Here is a 27,856-nt window from a genome sequence, read left to right on the forward strand (position 1 = left end):
CCCTCTCACTACTCATGCATCATGCATAGCTTGACCTTCCAATATTGACATTTTATTTATGCATTCCAAAGGCGTTCTCTCCTACATTAAGCTCCATGGTGGTCCTCCTCTGTGGTTTAGCTATGCACCCATGATAGACAATGCCAGAATAATGCAGATACACTGTTCATTTGTACACAGTATTGTAGGAAATCTACCTTTTCTGCGTGATCACCTTAGTTTTTTGCATCTGGCTGGACCCTACATTTTTCCTGGTTTTAGAACTCTGTGCACTTCACCCCTGCTAACCATTGGGAACATGGTAATTTTGCCATATTCCTAATTGGTATATTCAACCTATAACAAAAATTCCATGCCTATAAGTTAGATGGCACTAGTGGACGACAGCGCTTATTGTTTCATCCACTACAGTGACAGTGCAAAACATGGCTTCAGGCCTACCAGGGTAGCCTGACTGTAGCAGTGTCAAAATGTCAACTGGACCTGTCAAAATAAACCCTTAAGATAGACCAAACCCTCCTTTTTAAATTTTATAAAATCACCTCTATGTAGGCCCTGTCACCTACAAGGCAGTGCACATGCTATTTAAAAGTAAGACATGTAGAAATTAAATGTTAACATGTTCTTAAAGTGACTAGCACCCAAAAGCTATTTTCACTATGGCAGTCCTAGCTGTCCTATATAGAAAACCAAAGTACAGAGTAAAAATCCGAATATTGTATCTCATGAATGACACTGGCCAGAAAAATAATTAAACAGTAAATTTCAATAGTTATTAAAAATCCAATAAAATGGTGAAGTTAGATTTTTAAGAAATATTAAGGAAAAGGTTCTTTTAGAAAGTTACATTTTTCCTGCCCAAAAACTCTGGGGACCCATTTGTATTTGCTCTTCCTCTTCTGCCAGCTTCTGAATAGGTGTGAATCAGTGTGAAATGCCTCCCAGGAACAAATAAATAGACTGACCTAAATTGGCAGAGATGACCCGTCTGAACCTGACAGACATGTTACTTACCTTTATCTGGTAGAAACTCTATCTAGTCACAGATTCCTTACCTTAGAATTACCCCCAGGCATAAGACTGGATCAGGACATTTTTCGTGAGCAGTATCCCTTTGCGTCAGTAGGTGGCGTTGTTCAGCTCCATGTGGCATTGTCAACATTATAAATGACATGCATTGTGCCTATGTAGATGTCATCCCTGCACGCTGAAGTCAGTTTCTTTTTGCAACTTTCAATGCCAGTAGTGCGGAGCCACGATCAACGGTGTGGAAAACTAGGCCCTGAAAGGGAATCAGCCTTGTACCTAGAAATCTGTTCACAGAGCGGGGAGGAAGGGTGGGTTGGTATGGAGTATACAACTAAAGTATCTACCAGATAAGGCATTCCTGAAGATGAGTAACTTGTTTATCTGATAGAGACTTCTAGCTGCAGATTCCTTACCTTAGAATAGAAACCCAAGCAATACCTCCCCGGAGGTGGGTCTGCAAAATAATTTTACAACAAAAAGTCCTGCAGGACCGAACCAGCAAAATGCCCATCCCAAAAGACCTGACTGTCCAGGCAGTAGTGCTAGGTAAATTGTGCAGCGATGCCCACCTTGCTGCCTGGCAGATGTCCTGAAATGGAAGTCCATGTGCTAATCCAGTGGTCGCAGCCATGGCTCTGGTGGAAACGCAAACCCTCATTGTGGCCAATGCTTAGCCATTGTAAAAAATGGTCTGTTTCAGTGCCAACTTCCCTTTCTGGACTCCAACATACCCCATGAAGAGTTGTTCATCCACCCGGAGCCCTTTTGTGCAGCAAAGGTAGAAGACAATGCTCTTTTTGGGTCCAGTCAGTGGAGTCTGTCCTCTTTTTTAAAGGATGAAGTGGAGCATAAAAAATAGGCAGGGTGATGGACTATCTTACATGAAAGGGAGTGACCACCTTCAGTAGTAAGGAGACTCTAGTGCAAAAGACCAGATTGTCTGAGAAGATGTTGAGGTACAGGACTTTAGATGATAAAGTCTGGAGCTCACTGACTCTATGGGTATTGCCACTAGAAAGGCTGTCTTGATAGTTAAAAGCCTGAGAGGACAGTAGTGGAGCGGTTAGAAGGGAGTGCATATAAGGAAAGTCAGAACCAAATTTAGATCCCTCTGGGCCATGATGAAGGAGGGAACAAATGTTGGAGGCCTTTCAGAAACCTATGTACAATTGGGGACTTGAAAAGGGATGGCTGATCGGGCAACTGCAGAAATGCCGAGATGACAGACAGATAGCCTTTTAAGGTGACCAAAGCAGAGCCCGGCTGGGCAAGACAGAGTAAACTAAGGACCTGAGAAAGGAGACAGAAAGTTGGTCAACCTGTTTTTCTGCAGACCATGCCACAAACGTGCCCCAATGTCAGGCGTGTAGTGTCTTGGTGGAGGGACAACTAGCATCCAACATGATATTAGAGAACTTAGGCAGAAAGTCGAAAGCTGTCAACTGTTGTTGGGTGAAGAACCCTCCCCTGCTGCTGCAACAGAAGATCATCCCAAACAGGCAGCCTGATCGGAGGACTGATGGCCAAGCTCAACAGCTTGGGATACCAAACTCTCCAATCAGTCTGGAGTCACAAGGATCACTAGGGCGCAGTCATTCCTGATCTTCTTGAGAACTCTGGGCAGGAGTGGTTGTGGTGGAAAGGCATACAGGAGGCCTGAACTCCACCCGAGGCAAAAAGTGTCTCAGAGCGCACGCGGCCTTGAAACTCCAGGAAGCAGAAGCATGTCATTGCTTGTCCTCGGCTGTGGTGAACAAACAAAGGCTCTCCCCACTGCTGGAAGAGACCTTGCACTACCTCTGAAAGAGATGCCATTTGTGATCCACTAGTCATCTATTGCTGAGTTTGTCTGCGCTGACGTTTAGAAGGCCTGTCAGGTTTAAAACCAGCAGGAATGTGTCCAGACATTCCAGTCATGTCCAGAGACCTTTCATGACAAAAGGTCCAAAAGCCCATCCACCTGTGTGTCACAGTACTACATGGTGGTGATGTTGTACATGAACACCTGCACTATTCTTCCATGGTGGAGGGTAGAAAGTCTTTCAATGGAAGTCAGATCGCTGGAGCTCCATCAGGTTGATTTAGAGTCCAGATTCTGCCAAAGACCAGAGGACTCTGATCTCCACCTCTCCCAGATGGCCGCCTCACCCAAGAGTGACACAGCTGTCACTACTGTCATATCTTGTTGGGGAGGGAAGAGGGATCTGCACTGACCTAATCACAGTACGTTAACACCACTGTGGATCTTTTGCAGTACCCTCTGAGATATGGACCATATCAGAAAGCTTCCCATGATACAGCACCCACTGGAACTTCAGGTCCCACTGCTTAGCCTGCATATGCCAGAGGGCATGTGTCACAAGCAGGATGCAGGAAGCCATGAGACCCAGCAGCCTCAGAGTCATTCTCACTGAAATCCAGTGTAGAAGCTGAAACATCGGTATTATTGCCTAAATATACTAGACTCGCCATTAAGGAGGATAAATGTGACCAGAACAGCTCTGATGAAAGGGAGCATCTGAGAAGCATTCAGGTGTGAACTTGGTGCAATGACTGTGAACCCCAATCAGTGCAGGAGGTCCGCAGTAGTCTAGAGGAGGGAGATGACTGCATGGGAAGAGGTCACCGTCAACAGCCAGTCATCAAGAGAGGGGAAGACTGGCACCACTGATCTCTGCAGATTATCTGTAACCACTGTCATCACCTTGGTGAACACACAAGGGGTCATGGTGAGCATGGTGTACTGAAAGTGCCTGTGACCTACTGTGAACCACAGGTAACATCTGAGGGCAGTCAGTAGGGGGATGAGGAAGTTTGCATCCTGCAAGTCCAAAGCTACCATTTAATCTCCCGGGTCCAGGGCAGAAAGGACTTGTGTGAGCGTGCGCATTTAAAATTCTCCTTTTTCAGTAAGAAGTTGGAAGGTCACACATCTAGAATAGGACAAAGGCCTCCATCCTTCTTGGACAGCAGAAAGTAGTGGGGATAGCAAACACACCTTACTTCTGCTGCTGGCAGCCTATTTATAGCTCTCTTGGCCAAGAGAACCCCGACATCCTGGCAGAATGAGGAGATATGGCCCTCCATCAGCCTGTCATAAGTGGGTGGCATGGATGGAGAGTTAGTCATGAAGGGGAGGGAGTAGCCTGTTCGTACAATCTGGAGAACCCAGTAGTCTGCTGTTATTGACCTCCAGTGGTGCAGATGATGGCGTACCCTGCCATCCATTGGTTGCCCATAATGGTTAGAGGGCAAACTAAAGAGGCTTGGAGGGTGACGTCAGTGCACTGGCTTGGTGGCTATATAGGCATCGTGCATGTCATTTCCGATGCAGGTAACACCACATGGAGCCAAACAACGCCACCTACCAACGCACAGGGGTACTGTTGATGAAAAATTTCCAGACCCAGACTGATGCCTGAAGATAATTCTAAGGAAAGGAGTTTGCGGCTAGAATCCTCAGTCAGATAGATTTTTCAGGTTGGGGCTTTGAGCATCCTTTTTGATAATACAGTGTCAAATCCTGCTTGAATATGCAATTCTGCTTGACAGTTCTGCTGAGGTTTTACATATAACACTTTGGGAACACTTTAAGTGACAAGTTCAAGATGCAAGACAACTTTTGTGTATTTACGGTTGAAGGAAAACCCTGCTTTGGTCAATCAGACTTCTCTCTCTGCGTTCACGGAGGGTACTGTGACTCTCCCAAACTGGATGGAAAAACATTAGCTCCATAGTACACTCCCTTCACACACACACACCCTTAGTCCTCAGAAACTAAGGCCCAGATCTTCAACAAAGTGACGGAGTGCTGGGTTGCACCAAAAGTAGCACCTCTGAAGGATGCACCGTATTTACAGGAATACAGTGCACCCCTGTGTTTTCCCCTGTGCCGGTGCTGAATTGAGCTGCCCGCACCAACGCAGGCATCCTTGCTCCATAGCGCAAGGGTGTCTGTGTTGAGGGGATAGATTGTTTATGTACAGGAAGGTGTTCCCTCCTGCACATAAATGATCATTCATGGCCTTTTGCTCCTTCCATGTGTGCTGCAGAATGCAGCACCCATAGAAGGAGGAAAAACGAGGAGGAATAAAAGTATTCCTCCTCATTGTGCCATGCTAACTCCACCCCTGGGGTGGCGTTAGATTTTGGAGCTGCCTCAGATTTATGCCTTCTTGTAAATCTGGGGCAATGTCAAAAGCAATGGGTGTTGCGATGGAACCTCCGAAGCAACACCTATTGCATGTGTCGGGCATATTTACAAAGAGGTGTTAGGTAACAAAAAGTGGCTTAACGTCTCTTTGTAAATATGGAGCAGTGAAAAGCACCACTGGAGCATCACTGAAAGTGAAGCTCCGGTGGCGCTAGCACCTTGTAAATCTGGCACTAAGTTTGGTGTGGCTCAAGACTTCAACCGTCGTGAAAATGCCGAAAGTGGGTAGAACTGGCCCCAGAACGTTTTCCCCATTGGTTAGGGTGTGACCATGAGGCATTCCCACCTACTACTTTGTGGCTGGCATAAATGTGGCACCTCTAACACCCACTTCAAAACACTTCTTGACCTGAGGAAGATCAGAAGAGGACTGAACCCGCTGTCTGTGACCTGAGCAGAGCCTTTGAGTACTGTCCTTCTCTTACATATAGGACAAAGAAGTGGACTCCAAGGGTCATAAGGGTGATCGCCTGTTAAAGATACAGGGCAACAACAAGCTACAAGATGGCTTTTCTGGCAATTGCCCAGAAGACTAGTGATAACTGAACCTGGAAGAGACCCTGCTGCTTGGCCTTTGCCTGAAACCCTGTGAGTCTCCAAGTGCCTTCACTGACATCCAGGGGTGCTTTAGTACAGTACTCTTGTGGAGGATTAGAGGACTTAAAAGACAGACTTAAGAAGGTAAAATCTTCAAAAAGGACAAAACTGGTTGGTCTGTGACCTGGGCTCCATTGTGGTCAGTGTCAAATTGCAACTAGTTCCCTGTCTATCATGACCATTGACTATCATTGGCACTTTGTGCTGTTTGGTGCTATTTTACTACAAAGAATTAAAACTATGAAATTTCATACCTTCAATTCCCAAATTGGATTTTCTGTCAGGTTACTGTAATTTTGTTTATAATTTTGTACACTACTTTTCTAGTCCTGTTTGGTATGTTATTTGTGTTGCGTTCCAACTTTATTACTGTTTTGGTACTCCATAATACTGTACACATTGCCCTAAGTTAAGCCTATCTGTTCTTGAGGTCAGGTTAATTTAGTGACGGTTAATTTAGTGACTCTCAGGCTTCACTCTGACAGGGGTTATGATTACTCCTTGAGGTGGGCAGTCACCTGTCCCAATTAATAATCCAATTTCTTACAAGTATCATTGTTCTTTGCCTAATAATATCAATTTTTTTAACTGAGTAGGTCCTTTCTATTTTCATTTTCAAGCCCAGGTAATGATTAGATAACTGTCGGCTTAAACACTTTTTGAATTGGTAACTGAACTGTCATTTTCTTTCACAGCAAATGTGATGTGCTTGTGGACTTGATGAATGCTGTGTTTGTCTATCTCTCACCTTTTCCTAATTTACCCTACTCATCCACCCATGAAACCTTAACCCTTTTACCCTAGGTTGTGTAATCAGTTGACTAGTGTTCATTTCCAGTCACCAAATCTCATACTTGGCAGGGCGTATATGATTATAGAGACGTCAACTGTTACAGGATGAGGCTACAGTAATGTTTGGGCAAGGACATGTATTATGCACTTTTTCCCACAATCTATGCCCCATGGATTCTGCTAAAGGAATCATCTCTTGAGTCCTGACTACTGAGACAGCTTTATTGCACTTACTTTAGCAAATAACTCAACACCATGTTGCTAGTTATTGTTTTATCAATGTGGTCTCAGTTTCGGATTGTCTATTGACTGTGTTTTCTTTTAGACTAGTAGCCTGTAACTCATAGTCATAATCATTTGGCTAGTTCACCTCACAGGTATCATTCGAAATAAGAAGAACCTCGTTTTTCCAGCACTGCCTTCCCTGTTAGAGCTGAGCCCTACCACCTCCAGCATTATCAGTGGAAGTGGCAGCCGCCATCACCTAATCTACTCAGGCAAGAAAATAACTTCTCAGGAAGAAAGGATTTTTGTTATTTCTGTATATTGACTGACCGCCATTAGCAGTCACGTGTTACAGAGTGTAGGGCAAGGGCAGTAAGTAGTATACAACTATTATGGATGGGAGGATGGGTTCTATAGAGCTAGCTAAAACCATTAAAGATGGGAGGACAGTTTTCCTGCTCTGGTGGTGGGGGAGTACTGTACTAAAGCAGTAGGTAAGGTAAGTAACCAACTTAGAATTGATTACATATACAAGGGAATTCAGGTAGGAAAATAGATGGAAAATGAGGGTAAAGGGGTTGCACACTGTGGGACAATTGCTTTATGATGGGATGGTGCGGAGTACAGCCTCTGTCATCACTACGTTAGTAGAACATATTTAATTAACAGGTATGCTACACTAACTAGTAATACAAAGAGAGATCTTCAAGTAAAGAAACAAATCCATTAACATACAAAAATATTCTCCAACCCTCTCCTCTCACAACAAGCCCACCACCCTCAACCTAAAATCTGAAAAATGTCCATAACAAGTGCAACACAGTCCGCAAATGGCTTTCCCACCCTCTCCTCCTGTAATAGGACACTCCTGTCACTCTACAAACCCACAAACTCCACAAAAACAACCCTGCCCTCAACTGTTCCCACCCTCACCTCCCACAACAACAGCTCCTCTCCCGTCCTTAAAAGTGGGCCTCCATAGCCTCCATCTGCCTCGAAAGTTCCTTCTGGTCCTTCCTTATTTCCACCAGGTCTCTTGCAATTTGTTGGAGGAGAGGAGGACTTGTGGATTTTGTTGCCAGGCTAGGGCGGCTGGGGACCTCGGCTGCCTACAGTGGCAGTAATGATGTTGCTGGTGTTCCTCTGGCTGGTGGCTTGAGACAGTGGCAACTGCTTCCTCCCTCTCTGCCTCTAGACCACCAGCTAGCAGTAATACACAGAAAATACCTCCACTTTCTGGAGGTGCTCTCGAGTGGCTGTCTCCTACAAGGAATGGGACTCCAGGGCATATCCTCTGGCAAGAGTAGCTAAATGATCCAAAGAAATATGAAAAGCATCTGATTTGTAGTACTAAATGTAACACTTGCATGTAAAAGTTTACATTAGCACAACATTGCTGCCCCCTAGGGCCACTGGAATGCTTGGTCTCAGGGCCAAGCTTTGCCCCATACATACTTCACATAATGCAGTAGCAGAGCATGACATGAATAAATTCATGACCACCACCATAATTACAAATAGCTTTCTTTTCTAAAAATGATGAAAAGTTGAAAATATTTAATTTAGTGACACTTCCACAACACACTTAATGTATGTTAATAAGTGAAGGGTCTGGTAAACATGAATATATATTACCATTGAAGAATATGGCATATTAAAATTATTCTACTCAATTTACTTGGGGTGCAACATTAATGCAGCCATCCAGGCATGACAGCATGTTTATTTTGGGACAGTTAATGGTATGTCATCATAAATTCCAATAGCCATGGTATCATCCTACTCCTTCCTGAGTGCTGCTCTGAATCCCACACTATGGTGCTCATTATGACTTCGGTGGTCTTTTCAAAAGTCTGAAGACTGCCATATTACGACATTGTGCTCATTTCCGTCCGATTTCGGGCAGAGAGGCTGTCAGCCTGGCCAATGTCATAAAAGAGGCGGTTCCACCGCCGGCACCACCGCGCCAACAGGACACCATCTGCTGTATTACAATCCGTAATACAGCGCTGAAGTTTCCTACATGGTGATGCGGTGCTGGCGGTGGAAAGCACTGGGACCCTTCCCCTCCCGGACAGCCACATCTCCAAAGCAGGTAAGTGATCATCCGAAAGTGGGGGGTGGGACGGTGTTGTGTGAATGTGTGTGGTGTCTACGTGTGTGTATGAATGCGGGGGGGAGGGAGTTTCTGTGTGTGCGTTTGTGAGTGCGTGTATGCCGAGGGGATGTTTGTGTGTGTGTGTGTGAGTGAATGTGTGAATGCGGAGTGGGGGTTTCACTTTGAGTGCGTGCATGTGAGTCTATGTGTCTGAGTGCAAGCATGCTAGTGTATGTGTCTGTTTGAGTGCGTGTGTGCGTGTGAGTGGGTGTGTTCATATGCGTGTGTGAATGGGTTATCTGAGTGCATGTTTGGGTTCGAGTGTGTGGGGGTGCATGTGAGTGAATGCATGGGTGAGTGGGGGGTTGCGTGAATGTAGGTGTCTGGTTGTGTAGGGGGTGTGTCTGCCAGCTACAGGAATGGAGATTCCTGTTACCAGGTGCACGACCGCCAGCATTTTCATGGCGATGTGACCGCCACAAAAATGCTGGCGGTCTGCTGAGTCATAATACCGATGGTGTTATTACGGCTACCGATGTGCCGGCGGTGCCCACCTCTGGCCGGGCGGTCCAACCGCCCTGGCAGTACGGGTGGTGTTTCAGTGGTTTGACCAAAGCCAAACCGTCGAAGTCATAATATGGCGGTCTTTAGCACCGGCCCAGTGGCGGTAAGACCGCCACCGCGAGGCTGGCGGTCAAAGGACCGCCACACTCGTAATGAGGGCCTATGTCCTTCACCCCAAATAATGTTCTACAAATGTATTATTTCTTTGGCAATGGAGTAAGTAAGTGTTATAATAAAGCAGCAGAGCTTAGGCTAAATAAAGGTTTGGTCTAGAGTGGTTGAGTATCATCATGTATTAGTAGGCTTTTTCGCATGGTTAATGGAAGGTAAACAACAGAACTGTAATGAACGCCATGAAAAGTAGTCACTTAGGTAGAAACTGTGGTAAAAAGGTGACATGCTGAAATTTGTGGGCTAGATAGGACAAAATGAACGGGGGAAGTGCTAAGTGGGTGAGCATCGGGCAGCACATCTTTTCTTGTAACATTTCAAGGGAAGACAGGATGAGACAGTGTGAGTATTTGGGTGTATTATATGGCATGGCTGTGTAGCCTTAACATGTAATACACTCAAAAAAACTTTCTTGGGTCCAGTCAGGCTCATTTGCAAAACATTAAGCTGAAACCTGTGTACCTATGGCTTCAAGCAGCAAGGCTTAAACAAAGGAACTATTGAAAAGCATTTAACAGTACCAAACAACAAAATAGGAAGGCTACACCATGAAAGAAACCTGACACCAATTTATAAAAATAGATTATATTTTGATCAATTTTTAGAGATGAAGATGAATAAGATCCACTGGAGGGATCCAGAGGTAGAGATTTGTACAGAAAACCTTTTGATGCCACTGGACAAACTGGGTTTCAGAGTGGCAACTGTCTAAAAGTTGCATCTCTTTAATAGTGACATCAAAGTTGACTTGGGCATCAAGTCGGGTTTAATGCCACGAGTAATTTTATACCTTACAGTACCCATCTATGTAGTCCATTCAGAAGTTAGTTGCGCTGAGGGGGTTGGCCGGTAGCTCAGTGTTAGCCAATGGGGCTACTAACTCTCCACAGTAAAATTACATTTTACAGGTGTTGCTTATAACACATATGCAAAAAATAAATGTCCTACTTAATATACAGCTTCCTGCCTTGGGGGATGCATACCTATTTTGTTAAGGGAAGTGGGGGCTTTGCCATTCGTTTGAATGGTAAATTCGAACTAGCAGCATCATCACTGCCCTTTCAGTCTGCAGTGGCAGGCTGGGAGTCATTTTATACTTTGTCACACACACAATGGAACAATTAGTGTTGCAGCCCTGGGTGAACACCCTGCCTTACATGCCTTTGGGACCCCTGGTACCATATACTATGGACTTCTAAGTAAGCTTATCTCTGCCAACTGAAGATAGCCAATTTGACATACACTTTGTATGGGGTTAGAACACTGGCACTGAGGTCTGGTTAGCATGCCTCAGTGCACTCTGAGCTGATAGACCAGTAGCATCAGACCACAAATGGGGGGTGAACATGCAAAATGGGGCATTTTCCTTACAGACAGAAACACAGGATGCTAGATAATTTATAGAAATATTACTAACTGGCCTTATAAAAAAAGGAAAGAATACTTTAACAAATGCAGTAGGAAAAGGGACTCTCCCCTGCAGCCACTCTTTTGTCCTCTACAAGATGGTCCTGCCCTTCTCCTCAGGAGCCTGGAGCACTTCCAGACTGAGACAAAAACATTAAGCACACATTTAGATATCTGCAACCACCACATTCTTTTGCACAAGTTAGAAAAGCACTCTCACCAATATTAGGTTATCTATCTGCTATCCAAAGTATAAGTCTGAAAGGTTTACTTGCCATTTTAAAAACCAAGCAATCAACCATTCAACATTATAATAATTGTTTGTTGTAATGGAGGAACATGGCTATGAAAGAATCAGAAAAACAATGAAGGGTGGAAGTAAATGGAAATGAGTTATGGTACTGGTATCCTACCATCATCCTGACATCATGGAACCTTGTATGACATCCTGTTGGGTCCCATGATGATCATCTTTGTTCTTGTGTTTGAGCAATAAGCTTTCTCTCAACCTACATGCTGTGCATACTTGGTCCTACATTACTCTTTACCTTACCAACAACCACCTGTTTACAAGATAGAACAAGAGATGTAAAAGGGAGGGTGAGGAAAAGGCTACTAAAAAGGCGAGGGAAAGAAAGCTGCAGACAGGAGGAAGTCAAGTGAGAAAACTGAAGGAGTATAAAAGAGAACATAAAGAGGTAGGGATGCATGGTTAAAGTGGACTCTTAAGTAAATAGGCTAAGCTGGAAAATACAGAAGATCATAATGCATACTAGTTGTTAAAAGTACGAAAGTTTAAAGATGACTTGTCAGCAGCACCAGCTGGAACGGCTGGTGTGGATGCTGTGTCGTGCCCACGTGGCCAATGGCTGGCAGCAGTGGTGGGCTATCCTTAAATAAGGAAAGATAAAGAGGAGGCTAAATAGGGTTTCTGAATAGGTACTCTTCAAAGAGGGCCTTTTTGCAGGCAAACAAATCCACTGCCTGACTAAATAATACTTTCAGTCGCTTTAGTTAAACCCTAAACATAAAATAGTTTCATCTTTTACATAGTTTTCCACAAACAATATTGGTCCTTCACTCACTTTATACAATCTTGCTATTTTGTCATTCTGAAAGCTATGGGGAAACTTAGGGGGTCATTCTGACTACCACCGGCGGCGGTAACCGCACGCCTGGCGGGAGCCGCCGAATGACCGCACCGCGGTCAAATGACCGCGGCGGTCATTCTGAGTTTCCCGCTGGGCTGGCGGGCGACCGCCAGAAGGCCGTCCGCCCGCCCAGCGGGAAACCCCCTTCCACGAGGATGCCGGCTCCGAATGGAGCCGGCGGGGTGGAAAGGGTGCGACGGGTGCAGTTGCACCCGTCGCGATTTTCAGTGTCTGCTATGCAGACACTGAAAATCTTTGTGGGGCCCTGTTAGGGGGCCCCTGCAGTGCCCATGCCATTGGCATGGGCACTGCAGGGGCCCCCAGGGGCCCCACAACACCCGTTCCCGCCAGCAAAGTTCTGGCGGTCAAAACCGCCAGAACCAGGCTGGCGGGAAGGGGGTCGGAATCCCCATGGCGGCGCTGCCTGCAGCGCCGCCATGGAGGATTCCTCAGGCCAGGGGAAAACCGGCGGGAAACCGCCGGTCTCCCTTTTCTGACCGCAGCTTTACCGCCGCGGTCAGAATTGGCCTGGATGCACCGCCAGCCTGTTGGCGGTGCATCCGCGGTCCCCAGCCCTGGCGGTCTATGACCGCCAGGGTCGGAATGACCCCCTTAGTCTCCCTTTGGGTAGTGCACTGCAGAGAAATGGAAAGGAGATAGGAGGGGTGAGGGAAAGGTTTTTGCTACTGTAACAAAAAGAGGCGGAAAAGCAAGCTGAAGACAGGAGTAAGTCAGCTAAAGAAATAGAGAAATTAAAAAATACAACAAAAATGGAGAAATAACGAACATTAAAGTAAATGAAGGGAGGTTGAGAAAATAAAAAATACAATAGGAAGAAATAGTGAAAAGTAAAAAATAATAAACAATATGATTTACCAGCACCAGCAGGAACAGCTTCTGCCAAGAACTGGACATCACCTCCTGCACAATCGCCTTCTGTCTGACTGTTCTACGGCTGGTGTCAGTCCTCGACGTCTTAGCCCGCTTTATTCTCTTCGGTCCATCTGAAAGGAGAAAAGAGAAACAGGACAATGATTTGTTGCACTCTGTCTACAAAAAGGTCATTTTTACAAGCATAACATTGTATTGTCTGACTAACCAATCCTATTCCTCCCTTCAACCCCAACCCTAAAATTTGTTCTCTGTCCTACATATTGTTTGCTTCCTAAAAGCGATATTATTTCTCTGTCCCTTCATACATTTTTGCTATTGATAGGCAAAGTCAGTCCACCTTCACGTATCGCACCTCATGGATCGGGAGACTGTATTTTCAAGATAAGTCACCTCTGATATCAAACTATCCTAGTGATCCGTTAAATCAGATCAAACAAGCACCTAGCTCACCATGGAGCAGAATCAAGGCAGCATGATTCACTTGATGTCAACTCCACATCTCTCCCAATCCACCAGTCCTACACCCAGCACATGATGCCTCATTACTCTGTGGACTACATGAACTCACAAAAGCATATAGACAAAGCCTAATGTATTACAAGCCTGCTTCTCTGAAACAAAGACAGTAGATACAGGCACTCTCTGATACAAAACATGCATTTAGTTATTTCAGTGGCATAAACCAACTTAAAAAAAACAACTCTGCCCTGTTGACTGCAAACATAGTACCTCAAACATAAATAAATGTTGTTTGTGCACCAGAGGGCACATGTGTACACAATCCTTGTTGCAAAGGAGTGGTCAAAAAAGACATTATAATTTTTAAATTTGTATATATATATTTTTTAATTATTGTAATTTATTTATGGTATGAATGTTATATAATTAATACATATGCACACATTACTATATTGCTAAATTATATTAAAAAAAATATAATGTTCTGTATTAAAAAATTGCAATATCAATTGGGGCATATATGTATACAATTATATATATTCACTTAAAAAACCAAAGGTTACACAGACGTTATAGTTAGGTTCTGAATTTACTTAATTCAGGAGTTAGAGTTATTTCCAGTAACTCTAACTCGCATCCTAAGGTAACCATAACTCGTGCCCCCTAAGCATAACGTCCCTGTAACATTTAGTTTTTATGTGAATTTCTAAGGTTTTTTAATTCTATTTCCTAACTATAATGTCCCTGCAACCTTTCTTTTTTTCCAGTGAATTTCAGTTTTTTTTTATACTGTAAAGGAATTTTCATTGCTATGCGTTAATAAGAGTGTCTGTCTGGGCATGAGAGGGTTTTTGTGGGTGTGAGATGTCTGATTGCATTTCAATAGATAAAAGATGCATTTACCTCCACAAAGAAGTTCAGGTAATTTTTCAATATGGAAACTCTGAGTTAGTATACTTGCTTTGTCTTCACCAAACCCAGGAGCTATGATCATTTGTCCTTTCTAGAAGTGTAGCTTTAACTGGGACACCAGCTAGGTTTGTATTTGTAAGTGCTTCCTGTTAAGGTTTAATTTCTGTGAAATAAGCAGCATGGCCAAAATGGAAGCTCATCTGCTCGTTTATCCAACAAGAGTCCACAGTTTTGCACAAAATGTTAATCCAACTGCAGCACTTTCTACTGGTTATGTAATAAGTGCTACTTCGTTGACTAAATGTCCATTCAGGGAAAGGGGAGCCTTGCGGCTTCCCTCCCCTAGCTAATTTCGGCCGGGGACCCCATCCCCTGGGCCGCACTATAATTCCATGAGGGGGGGCCTCCCCGGCCATTTTCGGCTCCAGTGTTTTATTAATTATTTTTGTTTTGGGGAAGGGGCACACACCCCACTCTCCCGCCCAATTTTGGAGACTGGGAACCCATCACCTGGAGCCTGGTCTCACCATCTAGTTTTGTTTTTTGGGGGATGGGGGGCTGCGTTGTCTTCCTGCCCCAGCCATTATCGGCCCTGGGGACCCCATCCCCTGGGGGCCAGCCATCATGGCACCCAGTGTGCATTGGGGACAGGAGTGGAGGGCTTAAGGCCCCTACAGCCCCAGACAGCTCCCTGTCTCCTGTGGGAGCCAGCATTGCTGTCACAGACAGGGAGTTGCTAAAAATGCAGCTTACTGTCTGTGAGAGCAATTGTTTCCTCTGTTTCCCTGCCCCTGGGCAGGGAAACAGAGGAAACCTCTGCTTCCAGCAAGCAAGTGCTGTTTGACAGCTCTCACTTGCTGGAACCAGAGTGTTTGCTCTGACTTGATGGGAGCTGTCAAAGTTCCCAGCAAGTCAGACCTAACAGTTATGTCCTGGGGTTGGGCACCCCGGGACATAGCAGGAGCTGACCCTTGGAATTGGTGGACCCCATGGCCATTATTGGCTCGTTGAAGGGAGCTGAGTGGCCCTCCTTCACCATTTAACTTAGCCCCAAGGAGGTGATGGTCTGCAGGGCCGGGGGTCAACAATGGATCCTCTTCATTCTTTTATTTTAGCCACAAGGAGGTGGCTGTCCCAGGGCCTACAAGGGCTGCCGTGCACCCATTGCATGTAATTCATCATGTGCCTCAGGGAGGTGGTGGTCCTCAGGGCTGCGGAGGAGCCACACAGGAGCCCTTGTCCATGGTGCTTTCTGGGAAGCCATACAGGCCTCCCCATATCAAATTATACTTTAGCCCCAAGGAAGTGGTGGTCCTCAGGCTCTGGCCCACCTAGTGGCAAAATCTTTTTAAAAAGTGCGGAAGACTGCCCTTTAAAAAAAAAAAAAAAAAAATCTGTGGATCTGCAAATATTTCTGACATTTAGAAAAAATGCATATTAGCCCTGGTGGGGTCCTTAAGGGACACCTAGACCAGGGCTCGGGGCTCAAGGTCACCTTTCCCTAGCCCCTTTTTTTAACTTTTTTTCTGGGACTCAGCTGAAGCCGAGACCCAAAATGGCCACCAACACTTCCTTGTTGAAGTGTTGGCAGCCAGTCAGATAGCAGGGGTCCCTAGATATCTATATTTTTTTACCTTTAATATCTCCAAAACTACTGAACAGATTTACACCAAATTACAAAAAGCACAATCTGCGCAACAAGATCTACCTTTCTGCCAAATTTGGTGTAATTCTGCTTAGCAGTTTGGGCTGTAGGCATGTGTAAGGACCCCACAGAAAAATGAATGGGGAAAACACGTTCTGGGACTCCCCTTTTCTCAGCCCTTGCTTGACGGAGAACCCCAACACTTACAAGACAGCAGCTGAACTGACCAAAGTATAATCTATGAAAATTTCTAAAGATTCGTCAAGCGGTTCAAAAGTTATTGGCTAAACAAAAAACGCTCTTCCAATGGAAACTAGGTCTTAGCTGTAACTACCTACTGGTGACCGCCAGTAGGTAATACAGAGATAGAGAGGAAGAAAGAGAAAGCGCAGAGCATGGCTATGCATAGCCAAAAGGCGTGGCCAAAAGGCATGTCAATATTCTTTAATAATCTTTGTTGATTGTGTGTCCCAGCTCATTGATAATGCGCATAAGCAGTCTCACATAATACAGGTACAAGCATACTGCAGTTTAGTTTCCAACTCCTCGACAAAACTACAATAACAACAGCAGCAAGCAAATCACATGGACACGAGATCTAAGTGGGTGAGTTCAGACACCAGGAAGCAGAGTTGGAAGAGGAATCGAATTACATCCATCCGATGATATGAAAAAGGCTGCATTATTTGTGAGCAAGTTAGGCTCGCAATGATGTACATAAGTCAGCTATGCCGCACAATCTATCATGCGCTAAACAATTTACTAACAATAATGACTGGCCCTTTCCGTCAACCTCTAAGCTATTTATCCCTACCCTTACATCTACCAAAACCTCCTCTTTATTAGCACTATAACGGTTTAATACACGTTAGGTCTCCATAACCCGTTATACTCTCCTTCTTTCTTGACTCTTTGTTTGTCTGTTCTTCCCGACCCAGGACCAGGCCTATTCTTGACTCACCTTTCCCTCTCTCTCTTCCCCTGCATGTCCTGGTCATCCTTTAATTGCCACCACGTTTTTAGAGCCATGGCACTGCCAGCTCCAAACAACAAACATACAAAGCAAAAACCGCATCTTGATTGATTAGTGGAAGGCTAACACCTGGAATAGGTTATTATAATAATACATGAATTTTCACTTTTTATTGGGATATCGAGAGAAAAAAACATTCATTTTCATGTACGTTTATTTTATAATTAATTAAGAAAAGCACTAACAATGAAAAACAAATAAGCACAATAAATACATCCGTCATCTGTGCATTGGTTTCCTTCTCTCTGTTTCGGCATGGAGATAGTCAATTGCAATTGGTAATCATGAAAGAAAAAGTGGTGCATCTGACAGCCAACACGTCTTTGCCACGTGTAGTTGTGCAGGCCCGGGCTGTAAGAGTGGTTCAACTTCGAAGTCCTGAACAAAAATTGTTCAGTGGATATTTATGAATTTGTTAGAATAAAAGAGTTCAGGTGTTAGCATCCCACCAACCCTTCCAACCAATTATTCTCTGGCTTGGAGGTTTTTTTTATTCAGTTATTGGAGGGCATGCTCTTCAACACCACAAATTTATGATACCATTTAAACTGGGCTTTTAGTAGACACACTAGCAGTAGGGGCTCTGCCTACCTATTGCAACCCAAGCCCCACATAATCTGCTTCCGACACACACATTATCTTGTACCAAGGGGAGCACAGTGCTTTGCTGTGCAGCAGGAAAGTGAAACCTACCGCACGACCATGAGCAATGATACTATGTGGGGGCCGTCTGGCCACTGCTCCATCATGCCGTAATTCTCTCCCAAACCCCTTGAGTGGAGAAGGCCAACGTTTGGATAGGACTTCAATTACACCACATCCAATGATGTGAAAAAAGGCTCTGTATTTAGGAGAAAATTAGGCTCAGAGGGTTTTACACGATTCATCTATGTTGCACAATTTATCAAGCCCTAAAATATGACTAGCTCTTTCCACACCATCTAAACAACTTACAACCCCTACATGTTCCCACCAGTCTCCTTATAAACAATACAATCTTTTTAGCCACTTATGTCTCCCTGTCCACTTATACTCTCCTTCTTTACTCCTGATAGTTTGCTTTGTTTAAATTGACAGCCCTGGGACAAGGAGTACTTCTTGACTCACTGTTTCGTCTCTCTCACCCTACTTCTCATGTTCTCCTGTTAACTGCAATCCAACTATCTAATCATTGAGGCCTCACACCGCCACCAGAAATACCCTCCCCTGAGGTGTTGTTTCTGTCTCCTCACATATCACTTTTGACTGCTTTTTTAATTCCCATTCACTCAATTCGTTTCTCCAGATATAGCCTGTAAACTAGTAGGGACAGGTGAGCACCATAGTGCCTAAACATGACCAGGCATTCAAACACTAGATCCACATGTATAATCACTCTGATCTTATTTGCCTTTGAATAGCCAGACAGCTTCGTGTCAACATCCTTCTGCGCTCTCTTGGTTGCTATGGGCTTTGTTCCAACCCCCCAAATGCTCCTGGGAACCAATTTTATCCAGGACAATGCTGCCCCAGTGGATCGCTCCCACACAAGCGGCAAATCTTGTTTGACCATTTGTATTAGCTACAGGCATGTAAACTAAACCAGGTAATTCTCCCCCAGGAGTACCAACATCAGGTCCAAATTCAGCCCTCATTCCGTTCCCATAACACTTTTGGTCATCTGCACACACAAATAGCATACCTCCATCCACCTCTCTATACCTCGCAAAGTTCTTTACTACCCATAATGGGTAGATCTCAGTCATATATGATAGCTCGATCTAACCCTATCTCCCGTTGCCTTCTCGTCAATCTTACAGCATTCCACCCCTACACACATCCAGATGCTCCTCAACTCCACGTTCCCAAAAAATAGTCCCCCTCAGTTCTTTACCCCCATCACTAAAGGCCCCCATAGCTGAATATATTGTCCAGAACAACCAAAACTTCCAGCCAGAATCAAATGCAGATCGCAGATCTTGCCCAGGTCATTACCTCCTCTACAGGGGCGGCCCCTCCGCTATGGCGGAGGAGCGTTGCCCTACTGATGAAAAGCAGACAAATAAAGGGGTAATAAAAGTATTTTATTATCCCTTTAATTTTCTGCCTTTGTAGGGTGGGGCGGGGCCAGTATGTGTGCTTCTAAGTGCGCATGTCAGTTTGGCCAGCATCAGCCGGCCGGCCAAACTGACATGCGCACTTAGAAACTCTCCACCCAGCTGTGTTTTACTGCCGGGTGGAGACCAAGCGCAGTGCCCCACTCCCTCCCTGAGCTGCATTTCTGCCCACTCCGGCCAATCGCTGCAATTCTTTCATATTATGTAACAGTATAAGAGGAGCGTTTTGATTGGTTGGGGAGGGAAGCAGATGAGGCGGCTAGTGGGAGCAGTGGATCACTTGGGGCAGGTTAGTCTATTAATTTTGTTTTATTGCTCCCCATGCACCCTGCTCCGCACGCTGCCACCCCCACCCTCCTCCACCCCTTGCTGGCAGCAGCCACGACAGCCCCTCTGAGTTGTCAGCTGTTATCATCCTGCTTCTGTCACTTCTCTTCTGCCTTTCACAGGTCTCCCCCTCCAGAATCAACTTTTGTAGTTCACCTCTGAAGTCCTATATCTCTAAATATGTTGCCCATATAAGGCAATTTTACAACCTTTCCAAAAAAGGCCACTGGCAATAAACTTCTCTCCACTTGACACATCAAAAAAATTAAATAGGCTGCCTCTCCTGTACTCTGCAACTTCTCTTCTTGGCCCCCAGACTTCACAAACTTCATGCCTGCTGCCGATGCACTCTCCTTATTGAGTCAGTTAAAGTTTTCTCTGCTAGTTTCAGCTGTTTACAGTCTGATCGGCCACATAATCAGAACCACTGGATTCACAAGCCAGTCAGCTTCCAGGTAGGAACAATATAGGACATTCTGTGAACAAGATAATATATCAGCCACCTCATTGTTAAGTCTGGGCATGTGCTTAGCATGTAACAAAACATTTAACTGCTAGCATAGCACTACAGGTTCCCTTAACAGTCACAACATTTAATGGTTCCTAGTTGACAACATGTTGATCATGTGCACCACAGCCTCATCATCCTCCATAAAAGTCACTCTCCTGCCCCCACCTTATCCCCAACAACCTTTTAGCCACTACAATTAATTCCCAAAAGGCTTTATTGTGGTGCTTCCCTTTCCACTCCCCTGGTTACCATTGAGAGCGCCACCAAACTTTCCATTACACTCTAAATCCCCCAGCCCAGATGTGACATGGGAACGTTCTCATGAAGCCATTTGAACGTGGAATGTCATGCAGAGGAGAGGACCATTGGGGGAAGTTGGGGGAGCTGACTGGATAAGGTAAATAAAGGAACCTCTTACCTGTTACATCGTCTCTGTTATCTTTTAACTCAACACAACACAAGACAAATTAGAAAAAAAACATCAACAGTCCAAGACACCGGGTCATTCTGAGGCCACAATATATCACAAAACCCAAGACACTTGATTGTCTTTTTCATTCTGTCCGTTATCCTAATCCTGTAATGGTGTGTAGACACCTGGTCATCACAATGGCTAGTTGCCAGCAGAAGGTCATACCTGGCACAACCACCTTGCAGGCAAAATTCAGATGGCTTAGTACTTGTTGAATAAATCACAGCTTCCACTTCTCCCTACACACCACTTCTCACAACATAGGCCCTCACCGCCGCCCGCCAGGCGGGAACCGGCAATCGGCCGCCATGCGGCCAAAAGACCGCTGCCGGCATTCCAACATTCCCGCTGGGCCGGCGGGCGCTAACCAAGTTAGCGCCCGCCGGCCCAGCGGGAATGAGGCCGCAACACAGAAGCCGGCTCCGAATGGAGCCGGCGGTGTTGCGGCCGTGCAATGGGTGCAGTTGCACCCGTCGTGCTTTTCACTGTCTGCTAGGCAGACAGTGAAAAGCTGGCCGGGGCCCTGTTAGGGGACACCTGCACTGCCCATGCCACTGGCATGGGCAGTGCAGGGGCCCCCAGGGGCCCCAGGACACCCCTTACCGCCAGCCTCTTCCTGGCGGTGAAAACCGCCAGAAACAGGCTGGCGGTAAGGGGGTCAGAATCCCCAGTGCAGCGCTGCCCTGGCGGATTCGCCCAACCGGGGCAAAAACGGCGGGAAACTGCCGGCCCCGGTTTTCCGACCGCGGCTTTACCGCCGCGGTCAGAATGGGCTTGGAAGCACCGCCAGCCTGTTGGCGGTGCTTCCGTCATTCTGCGCCCTGGCGGTCTTGGACCGCCAGGGTCAGAATGACCCCCATAGTTCTCAGTTTGTCTGATTTCTCCCCTAGCAGATGTTACACCAGTGTAGCAGAGTTCTCAGAAATGTCATCATGTGCAGGGCACAGCTGTCTTTTCTGAGCCAATGAAACAATGAAGATACTTGAAACCATCTCAAAATTATGAATAAATGGGGCATGCCTGATGAGCCATCATGGCAGATGCTCAGTAAGAGGGAACCCCCTCAGTCACATTCAAATCCAACACCATCCTTACCACACTGTGGCAGACACACATCCTGCTACAGCAGTGATGGTTGGAGACCCAGTGGAGGCCTTGGTGGGCTGAAAACTGTAACTCCGGCTCCAAAGACAGGACCAGGGATAGCGCCTATGCAGCGGAGGCCCATGTGGCACCATTGGACGGGATGCACCCTGTGGCTGGTGTGGGTGGAGTGCGGGGCTGGGAGACCTATTGCAGTAGGCTGGGGCTGCGGCCTGGATCTGGTGGTGATTGCGGCAGATGGGGGTGAGACTGGGGGTGGCCCCCGCCTTCGGTCAGCATACGGTAGGTGCGGCCGGGCGCTGGTGGGGGTCACTGGAGTCGGCTGCTTCCGCTGGCTGGTCCGCTGCTGCCTGGGGACCTGTGATATGTGGCTGGCTGCCATAGGGGGGTGTGGTGGGCACCCTGCTGGCATGGTTGCTTCCGGGCACAAATCCGCTGGGGCCGGGCTGCCAGCACCCGGTTGGCTGGTTGTGTGGTCTCCCGAGCTGGGGGGACCGGGTGGCCCCATACCTTGCCTTGTCACCCTGTGGATGATTTACCCAGTCCCTAGTTTTGCTGCATCGTACATCCCTACTGAAACTGCCTAACTGGGGTGTTGTCGTCCCAAGCTTGGGTGGAGGTGTGCGTGGACATTCAGCAGAGGGGCCGACAGACGCCTAGGCCTCCAGTCATTTGCACTTACTGCGGTCCTGACAACTTGCGGCCTGTGTGCCATAGCCTCAGCTGTACCGGAGAATCATATGCGATGCCATAGTAATATACTGCACAATTTGGCAGTGTTGGGTTACCATAGCAAACTACAACCTCCAGAACTTAAATGGCCACTTTCTTTGAACAGCTTGATATCCTACCAGGCGCCTTCTAATGCAGTTGCAGTGAGGATCATTCATACTATGATAGACTCAGCCTGCATGGTACTCCATTAGGGAGTCATGCAGGAGGCCACTGCTGTGTCGCAGAATCGGTCAGGCTAGGTCCTGGTGGGGCTTGTGGCGGGGTAGGGGCAACAGCCAAGAACTGTGCACACAGTGCTGGCCCACATTGGGGGGGCCGTCCTCTCTAGCCCACCCACTACCTGCTAATTCTTGGACTCTGAGTGCTTGTGCTGCTCCTTATATCTATCGCTGGGAGGCCTGGCGGGTTGCACCTGAGGTGAAAAAGACCAATACGATATTGGGATGGACGACCTTGTCACCCACAATGACCAAGGACAAGCCGCTTCCAGTGATGGTCAAACAGAATACCATAGACAAATACACCAACATTACAGCTGCGATGTCCGATATGAGTAGATCAGGAGGTGGTGAACCAAATAACGCTGTGCTTCTGGCAGCTATTACACAATCCAGTGACATGCTGGACACAAAGATCAGAGACTGAGGGGTGTGAAGGCCCCTCCATGGACAAATTCCTGACGGCCTGGCTCTGCTCCGTGGTTCCACCAGAATCCCTGTTGACATGTTTTGTGGTTGAGAAAGTCCACAGGGCCTTGGTTATGTAACCCCCAGTCTTCCCGGGGCCATACCACATCCGGTTATCGAAAAATCATATATGATTCACACCACATAGGGATATTCCCTGATTACACGAAAATGGTACAACAGCAGCTCCAATCCTTTATGGCAGTGAAGCAACGCCTAAGAGATCTCAAAATACCATACATGCTGCTCTACCCGGTGTGTCAGAGAATTGCCTACAATTCACAGACAGTGTTCTTCGATGCCCCAGAACAGGTCTTCGCCTGGATGGATGAATCACTATCTACGTAACCGCATATGCTCATCCCAAAGTGGTAGGCGGACTTGGCTGGCCAAGCTGACTGGAAAGTCCCACAATCGGACCTAGTCATCCTGAAGAGGCTTGGGCTGAGAAGCTGCAACATAACTTTATTATCCAGTGAATAAGTCTTTATCACATTTGGACTATAATGCCTTATTACCCATGAGCCCCCCACTGGACAGATGCTTAAGTGTTTATCCAAATGAGACACAGTGTGGAATAGACCACATGACTGCACCACAAGTGTCGCTGGCTCAAGATTCTTGGGGTGCTTATGGGGATCCAATGATGATGGTCCCATAGGGGCCCTCATTGGGGATCCTGCTGTACATCTACCATGACAAATACTTTCTGTTTTCTGAAGTATAGGAGTGGGGGGGAAGTTCAATTGTTCTTGTTTATCATGCAGTGTCTGAATACATATAGCAACTTTGATGCACAATGGACAACACACCTAACCACAACTTGGCCCCAAATGAGTTACACAGGCTCAACGGACACCCCGGGGCAGATTAGTCTCCTCACATGGAATGTGTGGGGGGTCCTGGACAAAATAAAGCAGGTTACTATAGTAAAGCAAGCTATGAGGCTTGAGGTGGACAAATGTTTCCTCCAAGAAACACACCTGTTGGGCTCCAAAGTATCCTATCTGGCCAGGTTTGGCTACACACAAGTATATCACTCGGGTTTAGATGAGGCTCGCAGGGCACTGGCATCTTGATCCACCGCAGGACCCCCTTTCTCCCCACCAAGCCATGGCTAGATAAATATGGCACATACACACTAGTGACAGCCACACTATATAGAGAACCCCTAACCCTTGGCAGTATCTATGCCCACCGCTGTTGGGACATTCATTCATAGACCAAGCCGTGGGGCTTTGGGGAGAAATGCCTGATAGCCTCTCTGTGACAGGAGGTGACTTGAATGATGTGATGCACCCAGTGCAGGACAGATAGCGTACCACAGGGGTGAGGGCCAGGACAGGGGGGTCCAAACTGGGCTCCCTAGTGACTACCCTGGGTTGGAGAGATGTTTGGCAGGCATATCACCACGAGAATTGAAGTATACCTTCTACTCGACCATTCACGGCTCATTCTCAAGACTAGACTGTATGATGGTCCCTGGCATATTCTTCCACTGGGTGTCACAGATAGACATACTGCCCCAGAGGCTGCTCAATCACTCCCCGGTGGTGCTGCACCTGCAGGTGTGACCCACACACCCAATATTTTGCTGGTGTATGTCACCCTGGCATCTATGGAACCCATTGTATAAGACTATGCTGCAACAATCTATAACTGAATAATTCGCTCAAAATGGTTTGTCCACTCCCCTTACAGAAGTACTCTGGGAAGCCCTTAAACTGACGATTCGGGGCATGGACATTAGCTATTGCATGGAAGAATGTAGAAACAGAAACAATAGCTTAATCGAGCTAGAGATACAGATATGTACGCTAGAGGAGAGTGGTCGACAACCAAACAGGGAGAAGGCTTGACAACAAATTAGATTAGCTGAGCAGCAATATAATCAACTGCTTCTAGACGATGCACGTAACATTTCTCTCCGCCAGTGATCAGTGATGACCAGGGTGGACTTCTCTCGGAACACCGTGCGGTGTCCCAGAACTTCACAGCCTACTATAGGTTCATACATGCCTAGCGTAAGGGTGCTGATTCCGATCAAATTATCGAGCTCATCAAGACATTCCACCGCCAAACTCCACCAGAAGAAGTTCAGGCCATCTTCGTCAAAGTTATAACAGAGGATGAACTTTTGTCAGCCCTGTGGAGATGCAAACCAGGAAGGCCCCAGGCCCTAATAGGTTCCCCAGTGAATTTTTCAAAGCCTATATGCCCCAGTTTAAGATGCATCTACTGGGAGTGATCCACTCAGCTTTGAGGAAATAGGTGCTCCGCCTGGACTTGAGACAGCTGAGATTGTAGTCTTTCTTAAACAAGGCTGCCCCCCAGAGGAGTCCGCTTATGAAGTATATACCCAATCTGGTCCACCCAGATCAGGCGTGCTTTATGCCCCACAGAGCCACTCGTCATAATAAAAGATAGGTATATAATGCAATGACACTAGCAGTAGTTTTATTGGCAGATATTGACAAAGCCTTTGATTCGATGGGGTGGGAATATTTGTTCAAACTCTTCGAGCATCTGAACATAGACTCAAGATTCTTATCATACGTTCGACTCTTATACACAGATCTGACTGCCACTGTCTGAGTTGCTGGCACGATCTCTGATCCCTTCCAAATATGTCGTAGGACACAACAGGGATGTCCGTTGTCCCCACTTTTGTTTAAGCTGGCCAGGGAGCCATTGGCTACATGGGTAAGGATGTATCCCATGGTTCGAGGCTTGGAATGGACCGCAAGACTGTCCGACAGAACAGCCCTTTATGTGGATGACATCCTGTTCTTTCTCATGAGCCCTGTAATATTGGGACCCCGCATTCTACAGATATGCAGATCTTTGGCGAGACCTCCGGTTTATATGTGAACCTAGAAAAATCAGTTGTGTTCGAGATTGGAGGCAACGTCAGAACCCAGAGATGGGCATCTGGATTGACCCTAGCCACTGGTGGGGGTTCAAGTACTTAGGCATATATATTTCACCCGACCAGGCCCTGGCATGGATGAAAAATCTATCCCAAGTGTTCACCCACCTCAGGGAGGAAATAAAGAATTGTTCCCCACTGCCGCTGTCCTTTATGGGTAGGTCGGCAATATTTAAAATGGACTCCCTGCCTCAGCCGCTTTATCAACTCCAAAATTATCCTTACGCTATTCACCCTTCATGGTTCACACAACTTAACACCATTTTGTCAGGGTTTTTATTGGGGGTGCAATGCATGTCGCCCTCCATACATGCTTTTAATCCACATATTGTGGAGGAATTGCTTCTGTGGATGTGAGGTCCTATTATGTTGTGTCCCATCTACAGGTGATCAATGACTGGTGGTATGGCCTTCAGAGCGACCCAGGATATGCACTACAGGGGCGGGTGTTGTGTGACTCTTCTTTGCTCAACTAACTCTACAGCAACAAGAAGACAGGGTTGCTGCCCCCAGTAACTCAAGTAGTCATAGACACATGGAGATGGTCCCTCCGGCAGATGGGGTAGTGGGGGAAACTGACATACTGGATACCTTTGTGGCACAGCAACCCCCTACACCGGGTAGCCCTTTTAAACGGGTTCCAGAAAAGAGACTGTATAGGCATATCCATGCTTGGTGATGTAATGCACAGCACAATTCTTAAATGGTATCAGGAGATGCAAGCTGAATATCAACTCCATCGTAGCTAGTTTTATCAATATCTCTGAATCCGTCACATTCTTTCTCCATATATCAGAGACTTGCAGGAATACCAGAATATAGCCTTCTAGAAGGGAAACTCCTGACAGGAGATCTGGGTGCCCACAAGATTATAAAAATATGTCAATCCTTGATCACACACAGCCCCACCACATTGCCGGCACTGCAACAGTCATGGATAGAGGATGACGATTGGACGAAGGCTTTTGGGGCCTCTTGCACAGCTGCGATACCCACCCGCCTCTCATTGATACAATTTAAATTTCTCCACAGAGCATACTTTACACAACTCCGTCTATGGAAAATGGGTGTATTAGATCCCCAATGTGCTTACACTGCAGCAAAGAAGAAGGGACTTTCCCCCACATAGTATGGAGCTGCTCCACGCTGCCAAACTATTGGCGGGGTGTTATAACTTGCCTCAGGGAGGTTCTCTCCTGGGTTATTCCGATAGATCCCAAAGTGATTCTTCTTCATAGCACAGAGGGCATTGGTGGAAACCACTATAAAAGACAACTACTATTCCTGGGACGCACACTAACAAAAAGAGATACCATCAAAATGTGGATGGCAAACACCTGTCCATTGCTTGGTGTTTGGAAGAAGGGGCTTGGCCACTGTATGGGCCTTGAGGTAGCTGTCTACCAAGCTAGAGGCTGCCCCCAGAAACATCCCAAGTTGTGGCAGCACTGGGTTCATAATAAGGGCATAGTTCTGGCACCCATTTGTACCCTGACCTCCCTATTAAACACAGAGATACAGGAATACCAATCAACAAGACAGAGGCCAACATTGCTAGAATGAAATATATGCATTATTGTGAGTGCCCCTGTGATGTGGGGTTCAGAGGGGGTTGGCGTAAAATCATCTGTGCATGTTCTTATGTTATTGTTTACGTGGTTAATGCAGGGGACCTAATTGAAAACCTCATCTTTGTATTCAGAGGACAGCCTGACCTTACGTTAATGCTACCACACAATAAAATTTCTTCTAAAACAAAAAACAATATGAATAAGGCTTTTACACTATCCCGCAAAACCTGCCCTG

The sequence above is a fragment of the Pleurodeles waltl genome, chromosome 11, assembly GCF_031143425.1.
Source record: "Pleurodeles waltl isolate 20211129_DDA chromosome 11, aPleWal1.hap1.20221129, whole genome shotgun sequence".
In the NCBI taxonomy this organism is placed as follows: Eukaryota; Metazoa; Chordata; class Amphibia; order Caudata; family Salamandridae; genus Pleurodeles; species Pleurodeles waltl.